The sequence below is a fragment of the Haliotis cracherodii genome, unplaced genomic scaffold, assembly GCF_022045235.1.
Source record: "Haliotis cracherodii isolate W230 unplaced genomic scaffold, xgHalCrac1.p SCAF_2, whole genome shotgun sequence".
Taxonomy (NCBI): Eukaryota; Metazoa; Mollusca; class Gastropoda; order Lepetellida; family Haliotidae; genus Haliotis; species Haliotis cracherodii.
In genome coordinates, this window is record NW_027266275.1 from 9,690,803 (window position 1) to 9,703,822 (window position 13,020).

A 13,020-nucleotide genomic window follows, 5' to 3' on the forward strand; every position below is an offset into this window, starting at 1 on the left:
ATTGTTGGTTAACTGTTACATTGTTAACTGTTACATTGGTGGTTAACTGTTACATTGGTGGTTAACTGTTACATTGGTGGTTAACTTTTACATTGTTGGTTAACTGTTACATTGTTGGTTAACTGTTACATTGTTAACTGTTACATTGGTGGTTAACTGTTACATTGGTGGTTAACTGTTACATTGGTGGTTAACTGTTACATTGGTGGTTAACTGTTACATTGGTGGTTAACTTTTACATTGGTGGTTAACTGTTACATTGTTGGTTAACTGTTACATTGTTAACTGTTACATTGGTGGTTAACTGTTACATTGGTGGTTAACTGTTACATTGGTGGTTAACTGTTACATTGGTGGTTAACTGTTACATTGGTGGTTAACTTTTACATTGTTGGAATGTATTTTGTTCGTCTGTGATAGTGAGTAAACGTCTTTTTGATGAAATGCCAGATCTCTTTCATTCTTTTTGGGTGTTCTTTGTGAAAAAGAGATTAAAATATGTTGACCGAGTTGTCATGAAGTAGAAGGCAGACCCTTTCTTTCTTATGTTGCATTTTGTAATGGTTATATAATGAAGGTGTCACTATTGACCAACTTCATAAACCAGTTATTACAAGTTCTTGCAGTTTTCTTGCAGCAAAAGCATCTAAAGGGATTTATCATATTGTTTCATGCACAGTAAGATATTGATATGTTCATGTTAATAAAGGCGCTGTGCAGAGTTGCGTCCTATAAGCGAGCCGGACACCTGTGATCATGGTTCAAATCCCACACTCCTCCCGATTAAGTTTCTAGGTATGTCAGCATCGTTACCGTGCTCCTAGGTTTCCCCAAAGTGATAAACATCTGAGACACTGAGGCATCACTTCAGGCTTTCCTCCCACGTCAAGCTGACATATATTGATATAACTGGAATAATGTTCAAAGTGGCATTAAGCCAAACTTACATACTCCGAATACAGAGAATTTGTCAAAATACTGTCATTTCATGGGCTGCTTGTTTGAGAAAGAATTGTAATATCACTTACCATGAACGGTTGCTTCTAATGATAGTTAAGTACAACACAAAGATTGAGTTATATTGAGTCTCACTATTGTACTGTATAGATAATCACTGATATTACAAATCATCCCATCCCAGACCATCATTTGTCTGCTTGTCAACATGGTTCAATGTCTTCACAAGACCATCCCAAACAGGCTGTGCAGTTTTAAGCAGTAAATAGTTTGTGTTGCTTTTATTTCTTGATGTGATTTATTAACTATATGGGACGCTTGCAATTTGAGAAGCTAAGGTTTCATGAGTTGGACCGTGGATGTTAAATCGGGGCTGGGAATGTGATGTAACTTTTTTTAGACTTGACCTATTTTATTTCTTGTTTTGTGCAAGTTCTTTGTCAGGGGGAGTGTTTTTTCAGAATCATTGCCTTCATTCAACGATAGATCACCAAATCTTGAATTTATTTCTGTAACTGTGATATCTGTTATTTGTTTTCGTTAAATGAAGTGTATTGTGTTGATCAGATGAAACTGAAGCTGCACAGTGGCTAGAATGAATACTTAATCCTACTTAAATAAAATGTTTAATCATCTCGCATGAAATCATGCAACCAATTTTTCCCGCTTACTGGCAAAAAAATTTATCCTTACTCAGACTTTTATCAGAATGATTTAAAACAGTAAAAATTCAGTGCATTAGGCCAGACTTTTAAGAAAATTTGTTTGTGAATATGTTAACTCAAAAAGAAAAATGTTAAATAACCACCTCATATACTGTTGCTATCAATATGAATACATTTTTATAAATACTATTATAAAATATAAAGTAACAGACATTTATATTTTCCTACATTGTTTTCTTGACATTCTGAAGAAATAAAAAAATAAAAATTTGATTTTTAAATAATTATTTTTTTCATACCAACCTATTTGTAAACCCTACCCCACAAAAAGTCCGGCCTCAGCTTGCCCGGGGTCTGGTCATTGAACCCTGACAAAGTACAAGTGACCCTCACTAACTGTAGTGTATATGGACTTATATATTCACCATGAACAAGGTTATCTTTTACATGTAGCTTCCAGTGCAATGGAGGGTAGCCTAGTGGCTTAAGCGTTCGCTTGTCACGCCTAAGACCCGTGTTCGATTCTCAACATGGGTACAATGTGTGAAGCCCATTTCTGGTGTTCCCTGCCATGATATTACTAGAATATTGCTAAAAGCGGTGTAAAACCATACTTTCTCGCTCAATCCAGTGCAATGGTTTAGTTATTTGATATTGTTTGTATGCTTCTCAGCTGTGTATTCCAAACAGTAGCCGATGAAAGGCTGGGAGATAAGTGCCTTGTTGATATCAGCTTTAGTTGAGCTGAATGTTTGCCCTATCATTTTAGATCATTCCATGCAAGCTGTATAGTTTATATTAAATCAAAGCATTTTTATTAAATTTATACAGAAGTATTTAAAGGAATCATAATTCAGCGTTGTAACGATATTTAGAGAGACAAGAGTCATTAAATACAAGATATTTTCCATGAATTAAGATTTTATGCATGTCTGTAAATAGTTGTTGTGTTGACTGTAACTTGTATGTAAGATATATAGGTATACCTACAGCTGTGTGTTGGAGACACAAGGGCTGTCAAATGACAGTTGTGGCAGATCTGAGGGTGGCTCAGTGGTTAAAGCGTTTGCTTGTGACACCTGTTCTGGTGTGATACCCTAGAATCATAGTACATAGTTCTTTCTTGTGGTCAGATGCCACGATTCTGCTTCAATATTGCTCAAAGCATTAACTCACTCAATGATGGTAGTGGTCTGGCAGTGCTGGGGTAGCTTCAGACCCGACTCTGGTCTAATGCTGCTGATGGTCAATCTGTTTGGTCTGCCCTTTCTTTTGTCATAAAGGAGCTTATCACAATAATGGAAATGCCTAGTGGGGAACATAGTGATGAGTCTAGTGAATCTAATTCCTCCTGTCAAGTGACATGATACTGCTTCTTTATAACTGACTGACAAAAATATGGCAGTTTTACCCAGTTTTATTATCATTAATCCTTTGGGGATTCCAGGTAAGAAAAGGTCCCTGTGCTTGTAGTAAAAGGCAACTTAATGGAACGAGTGGTCAGGCTCGGTGACTTGGCTGGTAACATGTCATCGTATCCTGTCCATGTGGATGGTTGGTCATAATATCAATCACTGGATTGTATGGTTCAGACATGATTATTTACAGGCTGCCTTCATGTTCAACATGCATAGAGTACTAGGGACCTATTCTTTCAGGCTTTATACATTTAAAGCTGCTGTCATATCACACAGAAAACTGGAATAGTTTGAGAAATGTTTACAAATTATTTAGAGGTAATGTTTTAATTTCGTCTCTGAAAACTCAATTTTATATACATTGACGGTTTTTGGCTGTATGCAGAATTTTAAAGTATATTAATGTGCTGATGAAATGTGTGTTTGATATATGTATGATAATTCCTTGCTTTTTGTGTGTGCTGTCCTGTTTTGTTGTAATATATACTGTTTCAACCTCCACATGTGAATAGTGCTTGAGAAATTATGAAATAATATTCCTTGTTTTACTGAGATGAACTATTATTTTTATGAAATAAACTCATGAAATATTACTTTGGTTGTTGATCGTTTTGCATTGTCCTGACAGTTTGTTTTCTACTAACATCTGTTTTCAACATGGTTTTGTTCTGTAGCCAACAGTTATATGAATTACAAGTAAAAACTCTCTTTGGGGGAATATATGGCAGTCATCAATGGTGCCACAATTCACTGTGCAGACTTGCATGCCCAACTCACTCACTCACTCACTCACTCACTCACTCATAAGCATTTACTATGGTGGTCAAGGGAGTTTATGGGCATAACTGTGTCCTCCAACACATGAGATGGGCATCACAATGTCCTCCATCAACACATGTGATGGGCATCACAATGTCCTCCATCAACACATGTGATGGGCATCACAATGTCCTCCATCAACACATGTGATGGGCAACACAATGTCCTCCATCAACACATGTGATGGGCATCACAATGTCCTCCATCAACACATGAGATGGCTTCACAATGTCCTCAATCAACACATGAGATGGCATCACAATGTCCCCCATCAACACATGTGATGGGCATCACAATGTCCTCCATCAACAAAAGAGATGGCTTCACAATGTCCTCCATCAACACATGAGATGGGCATCACAATGTACACCATCAACACATGAGATGGGCATCACAATGTTATCCATCAACACATGAGATGGCTTCACAATGTCCTCCATCAACACATGAGATGGGCATCACAGTGTCCTCCATCAACACATGAGATGGGCATCACAATGTCCTCCATCAACAAAAGAGATGGCTTCACAATGTCCCCCATCAACACATGAGATGGACATCACAATGTCCTCCATTAACATATGAGATGGGCATCACAATGTCCTACATCAACACATGAGATGGCATCACAATGTCCTTCCAACACATGAGATGGGCATCACAATGTCCTCCATTAACATATGAGATGGGCATCACAATGTCCTCAAACACACGAGATGGGCATCACAATGTCCTCCAACACATGAGATGGGCATCACAATGTCCTCCCAACTCATGAGATGGGCATCACAATGTCCTCCATCAACACACGAGATGGGCATCACAATGCCCTCCATCAACACACGAGATGGGCATCACAATGTCCTCCTTCAACACATGAGATGGACATCGTCCTCCAACACATGAGATGGCATCACAATGTCCTCCAACACACGGGATGGGCATCACAATGTCTTCCAACACACGGGATGGGCATCACAATGTCCTCCATCAACACATGAGATGGGCATCGTCCTCCAACACATGAGATGGGCATCGTCCTCCAACACATGAGATGCGCATCAGAATGTCCTCCCAACACACGAGATGGGCATCACAATGTCCTCAAACACACGAGATGGGCATCACAATGTCCTCAAACACTAGGGATGGGCATCTTAATGTCCTCCATCAACACATGAGATGGGCATCGTCCTCCAACACATGAGATGGGCATCGTCCTCCAACACATAAGATGGGCACCGTCCTCCAACACATGAGATGGGCATCACAATGTCCTCCAACACATGAGATGGGCATCACAATGTCCTCCCAACACACGAGATGGGCATCACAATGTCCTCCATCATATGAGATGGGCATCACAATGTCCTCCATCACATGAGATGGGCATCACAATGTCCTCCATCACATGAGATGGGCATCACAATGTCCTCCAACACACGAGATGGGCATCACAATATCCTCCATTAACACATGAGATGGGCATTACAATGTCCTCCATTAACACATGAGATGGGCATTACAATGTCCTCCATTAACACATGAGATGGGCATTACAATGTCCTCCATTAACACATGAGATGGGCATCACATAATCTGCGAGAAAGCTCAACATTTCAAATATCACCAAATATGTTCAGTCTGCAAATGAATAGAGCTTAAAGTACAGAACAGAGCAGAACAGAACAGAATTTATTTCGTATAGTCTGGCCATGAGGTCAATAGTACAGATCATTGGATAATATTGACATATTGTGACAGAGCGCTTCAGTTTATATTGGCTTTGGAATTTCGAAGTTTAAACATTTTTCAATATAAAAAGTTAGCTGAAATAAAATGTTGTCGTTTGTTGTGAGTAACAATGCAAACAAGTGCACGTGGGATATTGATAATAATACGGTGGGATATTGATAATAATACGAGGGCAAATACCTTATCCTTAAGTTTGGACATATAAATATTGCATGGTATTCATCATCTAAGTCTTCTTTACAGAAATTGCATTGACTGTCAGCAAAGTCAGGGTCACTAGACATTCAATATCCATGTATTTTAAAATCATATGAGCAACATCTGAATTTTGTTAAAGATCTTAAATTTACAGTCTTAATCGATGACATATATTTTTCAAGTTGTAATAAGGATTTGTAAGTGCAATATAAATCTAGCCTTGGTGAATAAGATATACAATCTTACCATTCTTGCATAAACAAATATCTTGTTCTTCCTTAAATGTATAATTGTAAACACCAGAGTCTACGACATCTTGCATCAACCATACATTACCAAGCCATAACTAAACAATGTATATCTTACAAATGAAACCCAATTTTTATAACCTAATTCATAATATTTACATAGCATGAAATAGCAATGCTTTGGATATTACCCAGGGGCATCCTTAATAGTTTAATCCAATACTTAACTATTCACACAACACCGTCTTCATACATTCTCGTTCTTCCAAGTTCACCTAATACAGCAGCATTTTCAAAGTTTATTTACAAAATTTAGTATAATTTCAATGCTTTTTCTTACTTCTGTACACCATATTTCCGTGCCATATGGCAAAATAGGTAACATTTTAAATCAAATATTTTAAAGTATGTATGTAACGTTTACGTCTGGAAATTTTACCATCATTCTTTTAATTGGTACTAGAGGCTTGTTTGCCTGTTTAGCTAAAGAAACATGCTTGAGTAAACGTATTTCTACATGAAATTAGAATACCAAGATATTTATAGTATGACATCACTTCAAACTGTTCACCATTAATAAACCATTTTTCATGTTGTGATAGAGGCCCTCCATTTTTAAACATCATAACTTTACTCTTATGAATGTTTAATGTTAGTCCCCATTTATAGCAGTATGTTTCTAAACTAGTTATTTTGTTTTGCAGATTTATAATAGAATCAGCAAGTATGGACACATCATGTGCAAATAAATGCAAAAATATTTCATCAATATCACAAACAATGAAGATACCACGAGTGTCATCACGTTTCATTACATTTACTAGTTCGTCTATGTACATCAAAAACAGCAGCTGTGAAGTCAAGAGCCTACATTACATGTGTATTGACAGTTCAACTTAAATACAAAAACACGTTTAGCATGTTTAAAGTAAACAACACTTTTTTACTGAAGATCGTGTCGGTAGTGTTATTCAATCGGATTGGCTTTATGTAAATACCGGTATCTTTTCTAGATCTACTTGAGCGATCTTGAAACCAGGTCAACAGTTAGGGAACCAGGAAGGTCATTGATTACACAAAGGTGTCTTTCTCCGATATCACAACTGGGACGCTGCGTACAAGAATGTGTACTGTTATAGGCAATGTGAGCAGTTACAAGACGTGTACTGTTACCTGGCGTTGCCCAGTCAACCACTGGTGATGTCAACACAGTGCATCAAGTTGCACACTAGACATACAGCTGACAATGCCAGACAGGTGAAAGTAGATGCAAATCTAATTAAGTTGTTATGTCGCGTAAGGAAAGTTGTTCCGAGTGAGTTGGGTTTAACGCCGTTTTGAACAGTATTCCAGTTATATCACAGCGTGTCAGCTTAATGTGGGAGGAAAGTCCGAATTGATACAGGTCTTATACGTTTACCACTTCGGTGAAACCCGGGAGCACGGGTATGGTGCTGACAAACCTAGAAACCTAATCGGGGCGAACCGGGATTGGAACCCACAATCATAGGTTTCTGGCGTGCCCAAGGGACGCAACTCTGCACAGCTAGTCGCGGCGCCCGTGCCCCCTTCCGAGAACGTGTCTCGTATGAAATATATGTGTAATGACTTCAGTTGAAAGGTGGGCCAAGGCACCGCAAAGCGCGTCAGTAATGTGTGCCAGAAACCTAGAATCGTGGGTTCGAATCCCCGAGTTGCACCGATTAAGACAGTTGGTTTGTCAGCACCGCACTAGTGCTCAGAGGTTTCACCAGAGTCCATATTGTCCATATTAAACTGACATACTGTCCATAGTGGCATTAAAACCAACTCACTCTCACTCAACTGAAAGCAATGGGGCTGTTATAGAGAGAGCTCAATACGTGTTAATAATAGATGGCAGTCATTTTCAACGTTTAACAAGAATCTACTATTAAAGAACCGCGTTCTCCAGCAGAGTTGAAGAATGGTGATATTGTACGTCCTTGCTTTTGTACTTCAGTTCCATAATTAACAAAATATTTTCAATTTAGTTAACAGGAGTTATGGCAGCGTTGACATGTTTAACGATACTCACTGCCAATAGATTGTCACAGAAAGAGGACCACGAATCAACTTCAATTCAACTTTAATAATTTCACCATTGCATAAGACCCATGGAGATCCGGGGCGGAATAGGTCTTCAGCAGCCCATGCTTGAAGTAAAAGTGGACTATACTTGTCGTATGAGGAGATTGAAGGGATCAGACCGAGTTTTCATACTCGCTGAATCGCTGACTTGGTTGATGCATGTCATCGTATCCCAATTGCGTGGATTGATGCTCATGATGTCAATCAGTGGATTGTCTGGTCCAGACTTGTTTATTACAAACCGAAGTCATATAGCTGGAATATTGCTTAGTACAACAAACAAACAAAAACAACAACATGTAAAATTAACCATAGCGTCAAAAACTTTGTCTCTATTCGATTTTTAAAAATCCCTTCAAGCCTTGACTCGTCCAGAAGTAAATTTAAACATAAAAGAGTATTTGCCTGCATCATATCAAAAATACCATCCGAGAAAAGGGATATTAATTAATGTTTCTACCTGAGTGAGAGCTGTCATCAGGATGTTGAATTGCCGTCGTTGTTTTGATGTTATTTCCCAAATTATTTGTGTAAAAAAGTCATTTGTAAAGGACACTGCTTTCATTGTTCCTGACTTAAAATATATGCCTGTGTAATGGTTTATACAATAAACAATTCATCAGCGAGGTAATTTGGTTGGTGGAAAACTTGGTGTGTGACGTCTGTGACGTCTGTGACGTCATGAAGGCTCTTCAGTACCTACGACTCGTAGTCATCACCTTGACATGAGTGGCCCAGTCGTGTAACGTGCCGTAATTCGCTGTGCGGAGCCGTGTTCAGTGAAGCGTGCCAGAAACCTATGATAATGAGTTTGTATCCAAGAGCAGCGTTGACTATGTTGTCAGCACCATACCATGAATCACTGGTGCTACTGCCATCAGGCCGACACGCTGTAATATATCAAAGATACTGTTCAAAGCGGCGTCAAACCAAAACTGTCACTCACTTAGTCATCGCACGGTACAGCTCCAAACGCCATAACACACAAACACACCATCACACACAAACACACAAACACACCATCACACATACACACATCATCACACACAAACACATAATCACACACAGACACATCATCACACACAAACACACCATCACACATACACACACCACCACACACACACCATCACACATACACACAATCACACATACACACACTATCATACATAAACACACCATCACACACACACACCATCATACACACAGACACCATCACACATACACACACCATCATACACATACAGACACCATCACACACACAGACACCTTCACACATACACACATCATCACACACACAGACACCATCACACACACAGACACCATCACACACACAGACACATCACACATACACAAACCATCACACATACACACATCATCACACACACAGACACCATCACACACACAGACACCATCACACATACACACACCATCACACATACACACATCATCACACACACACAGACACCATCACACACACAGACACCATCACACATACACACATCATCACACACACAGACACCATCACACACACAGACACCATCACACATACACACATCATCACACAAACATTCACCATCACACACACAGACACCATCACACACACAGACACCATCACACATACACACACCATCACACATACACACATCATCACACACACAGACACACAATCACACACAGACACCATCACACACACACAGACACCATCACACACACAGACACCATCACAAACACAGACACCATCACACATACACACATCATCACACACACAGAGACCATCACACACACAGACACAATCACACACACAGACACCATCACACATACACACACACACACACCATCACACACACAGACACCATCACACACACAAACACCATCACACATATACAGACACACAGACACCATCACACACACAGACACCATCACATAAACACACCATCACACACACGAACACACCAACACACTCGCACACACCCATCACACATACACACACCATCACACATACACACACCATCACACATACACACACACAATCTAGACACCAACACAAACACCATCACACACACACAAACATACATACATACACACACACAAACACGAACACACACACACACACCATCACACAAACACACACCATCACACGCACAAACACACAACAACATCCACACGCGCACACACACAGACACACACATACTAAAACTTGATTGTGTAATTTATGACATGCTGAAAGGGATTTTCAGAAAGGAAAGACACAGCAATCATATTATCATTACATAAGGTTTATGGAAACATATAAACGCTAATAATATTGAAGTAATTGTTTAAATAAACATTCTGCGTGCACTGCAGAGTTAAGACACGTGTATTACGTGTTGTCCAGGCAAGTAATGTATTTGGTTGTGCGAAATAGATGCAAGATCCAGATATTAGCCTTGTACTTCAAATGATAAACAGTGATATACACTTTTCAGATCGCGCTTCGGCCATATCACACTGTCAAGCGCTTAGGACGTCACCTTCTGTGATTTCTTAACTGTTTAATGTGCGTATGGACACTTAAACACCTTCCCCGGTTACATTACATGGTAAAAGATATACGGCTGAACAACTTCTTTATAAGATTCCTTTTGAGTAAGCTATCCTTCCTTAAATGCCATTGATAAATGACTTCATCAAAGTAGTGTCTATAACGCATCAGTTAAAATTATAAATTGAAAGGACTAAGGAGGCTATAAACTTACCCTTAAAGAGGAAGGAGGCTATAAAACTTACCCTTAAAGACGAAGAAGGCTTTAATTAAACTTAAACTTCTGGACGAAGGAGGCTATAAACTTAACCTTCTGGACGAGGGAGGCTATAAACTTAATCTTCTGGACGAGGGAGGCTATAAACTTAACCTTCTGGAAAAAGGAAGCTATAAACTTAACCTTCTGGAAGAAGGAGGCTATAAACTTAACCTTCTGGAAAAAGGAGGCTATAAACTTAACCTTCTGTACGAAGAAGGCTATAAACTTAACCTTCTGGACGAAGCAGGCTATAAACTTAACCTTCTGGACGAAGGAGGCTATAAACTTAACCTTCTGGAGGAAGGAGGCTATAAACTTAACCTTCTGGACGAAGGAGGCCATAAACTTAACCTTCTGGACGAAGGAGGCTATAAACTTAACCTTCTGGACGAAGGAGGCTATAAACTTAACCTTCTGGACGAAGGAGGCTATAAACTTAACCTTAAGGATACAGGAGGCTATAAACTTAACCTTAAGGATACAGGAGGCTATAAACTTAACCTTCTGGACGAAGGGGGCTATAAACTTAACCTTCTTGACTAAGGAGGCTTTAATTAAACTTAACCTAAAGGACAAGTGAGGCTATAAACTTACCCTTTAGGAGGAAGAGTGCTATAAACTTAACCTTAAGGACGAAGAGTGCTATAAACTTAACCTTAAGGACGAAGGGGGCTGTTAACTTAACCTTAAGGATGCAGGGGGCTATAAACTTAACTTTACGGACGAATGAGGCCATAAACTTAACTTTAAGGATGAAGGAAGCTTAAAACTTAACCTTAAGGACGGAGGGGGCTATAAACTTAACCTTAAGGACGAAGTAGACTGTAAACTTAACTTTTTAGTGAACGCGGGTTTTCCATTGCTCGAAGTTACCACGATTGACCGTGTTAAGTTCTAACAAGATCCGTTGTTTGAGGTTTGAAGACCACTTTCGCCTTGTTAATGATTCTTGGTCTGTCACAATGCCATCCATGCGTGTGTGTTGTGAACATGATACATACCAATGAACGCCTTCATTTCGGCTTTTGGGGGGAGGTGGGGTAGCCTAGTGGCTACGCCGAAGGCCCGGGTTCGAATCTAACAATGGTACAGTTTGTGAAGTCCCATTTGCGAGTTACCCGTATTGATATTGCTGGAATATTTGAATATGGCTAAAAGCGGTTTAAGACCCAACTCACTCATTTTGACTTTTCACATGGTGACAAATTGTACAAGGCGTATTATGTCCGTATTATGTCCTCTCCATCCCGCGGAAAATGGTAGAGGGGCACCAGAAATAAATTGTACTTGTCGATATTGTGTAATGATGTATGGAATAAAAATTGACTGTCACTGTGTGTGAGTTCCTTGGAGTATGAACCTTCATAGAGCAAGGGCTAAACTGAATGAACGTCGGAGCTCACACAAATTCAAGTCTTGTCATGGTAACATCCCAATTTCTTTCCTTGAACGATGCATACACTCTTTTATTTAGTACGTGTGACTTCATGTTTACACTAACAGTCGTGCAACAACCAGCGGCATAGCAAAAAAGTAGTTCCTCAAAACGAGATATGACATGAGCGTATGTATGCTCAAATTACTCTACAGTTACATCTTTTGGAGTTGGATTTCAACATTAAATACAAAAATATGTTAAGAGCTATCTCACTAAGTCAGTGACAAGGGGCGGTCGGGTAGCCTAATGGTTAAAGCGTTCGCTCGTCACGCCGAAGACTGGGGTTCGATTCCCGACATGGGTACAATGTGTAAAGCCCATTTCTGGTGTCCCCTGCCGTGATATTTCTGGAAAATTGCTAAAAGCGGCGTAAAACCATACTCACTCACTCAGTGACGGACAGTGCGTCGTAATACATATATATAATCTCCGGAGTACAAGGATCCTGCGTTGTTTAGGTGTTTGTCATCAGTGATCAGGTGGACAAAGGTTCGACCATGACCATAACGATTTGACGAATAGAAACTGAAGTAAATAAAAGCGATAATCTGAATAAATCTCTGCTAAAATTCATATTTCGTTGTAGAATGTTGACTGAAGGTTCTGTAACTGTCTTGGCCATGATCGAGT